The following is a 2271-nucleotide window of genomic DNA, read 5'->3' as shown; positions in this document are numbered from 1 at the left end:
CTACGTATACCGGCAAACACAGACGTCCTTGTCAGCGGCAGGTATTCCCGGCGCTCCTACACCGCTCCAATATTCCTACCGCATGATGGATAGTCCCGTCATATCACGCCTGTAACTAGAAAACGCCAACTCCTGCTTCATGCGATTTTCATCTCCTTTTAAGACTTTCTCCCAGTGTCGGGTGCAGTGTTTGCATGGCCATTTGATAACCCGCGGGATTAACTAGCAGTTCTACCAACACCTGGCAACCCCCGTCATAACAATCGGGTAACAGCTGTGTGACTGCTGTATTAATGACCTTGGTTCGTAGCGCGCTCACGGCTGACCTCATGTCTAAACATCAATCTTCTCAGATGGAGTCATGGCTGTCTGCCAGCAACATCGGGATAGTTAATCTATGCAGTATATCACTGATCTCAATCGGTATTGGAAAACACATCTTCCGTGCAGTCAGCTACATCCGATCCCACGATAACTGTCTCCCCAAGTGGAACCGCAGAGACGGCCCAGTTCGTCATTCCCGGAGTGCATTTAGAGCACTGACTGCCGCTAAAAGGACTCGCATAAGTGATGTGACCCCCGGAAGGGCGTGCCTTATTTATGCATCACGGCAGAACACTCGCGTGTCACAGCGTTCCAATGCATTCCTCATTAAGTGCCACGCCCCAAGTCCTGTTTCTCGACGCCTCGTGCTATCGCCCGCTTCTCTACTACTCTTGGCACGGCTGGCTCGCTTCCTCCCTCCCTCCATCCTCCCCTCCCTCCCCCATCCCATCCCCTCCCCTCCCCTTCCATCCTTCCCCCTTCCCTCCTATCCCCTCCCCCTGCCCTCCCTCCCTCCCTCCTTCCCTCCCTTTCCCGAGCACTCCTCTGCAGGAATTTTTAACACCACCAGCGCCATTACCTGAGCGAGCTTAAACGTCAACGATGGACTCGACTCTCATTAGATCCACCGGCGCTCCCCTCGTCGACGCTCCCCTTCCTTCGCCTCCTCCTGCTCCTCCTTCGCCGGCGACTTGCATGTAAATCGCGTCTCTCCGTGAGTTCATTTTCGGCCGCGGGTGACGTACGCACGGCGCGCTCTCCCCGCCTCGCGAATACGGAACTTCTCTATCGAATTTCACCTTCCTGCTTCACGTCACGACTTCCTGCTCATCACGGCGCCCATCCTCATTTGTCGATCGTGCCGCGAGAGTATGCACAACATGTATATAGAGTATGATTACCCGATTTTTTTTTTTTTTTTTTTTTTTTTACGAGGGGGCGGTAAAGAGACTGGTATATTACTATAACAATGGGATGTCTCTGTAACATGCGTTATGTGAGTGATACTCTGATGATCAGTTTTAGTAATTTATGCATCTCTGCTGAACACTTGCAGATGAATAAGTATATAATCTCTGCCACGCTACTCTATCCTTGTAATCTACATTTCCTTCCCGTGGAAACTTTCATCATAATCCATTATTTTGTCTAGATAATGATATCTCCTTCACACATAAAAATCTTCCTGGCTCTCCATCATCACCGTTAGTACACTGAACACCCAACCATGTACAGGGATTATCGAGTCTTCGCTCTCTCCTCGAACACTCTTCCCATCCTTGTTCATAAACGCAAGGAGGTTCTTGTAAGCTCGAGTAGATTACCTTAATCTACCCTTCGCCAACCCTTCCCCCTCAGTAGTTTTTTATTAACTCTCCTTCAGGTAAACTGTCTTTTCTGGTATTGAAGTTCGTCTTGTCTTTCGTTCGCTTCCCTTGCCCCGTCGGTTATTATCCCGGATTTTTTATTTGTTTTATTCTCTTTCCTTTCCTTCTCTTAGTTTTCTAAATATATGTATCTTATATTCAGACGATGATCTTTGTATTTTTTCCTTCTCTCTCTCTCTTTTAGACATTTCGAAAGCAAATTCCAACCATACTAAGCAAAGGGATTGAATAATAACATCCGCTATAACCTTATAGGAAAACAAAAGAGAATCGCGCAACTAAAGACGATCACGCCACCATACTTCCCACTCCGATTCTCCTTGATTACTCAAAACCCTTCAGATTCGCTGCGGATCCCTGAACTTCCAGTCCCCACTCACCCCGCAGTGGCAAATCCAAGCCAATTGATTTTACAGAAGGAAAGAGAGAGAGAGAAAGTGAGGGGGAGAAAAAGACGCCAAGTGTCATTACTTCGTTCCCGACAAAGAGAGATAGCAGATGTTCTTTTAGTCCTTGAGTCATTTTCGAGATATCCTTGAAATATCAGAGGTAATTGTTC

The sequence above is a fragment of the Penaeus monodon genome, chromosome 12 (genome assembly GCF_015228065.2).
Source record: "Penaeus monodon isolate SGIC_2016 chromosome 12, NSTDA_Pmon_1, whole genome shotgun sequence".
Lineage (NCBI taxonomy): Eukaryota > Metazoa > Arthropoda > Malacostraca > Decapoda > Penaeidae > Penaeus > Penaeus monodon.
The sequence above is the reverse complement of the archived record's forward strand: the minus strand, read 5'-3'. Positions refer to the sequence as shown.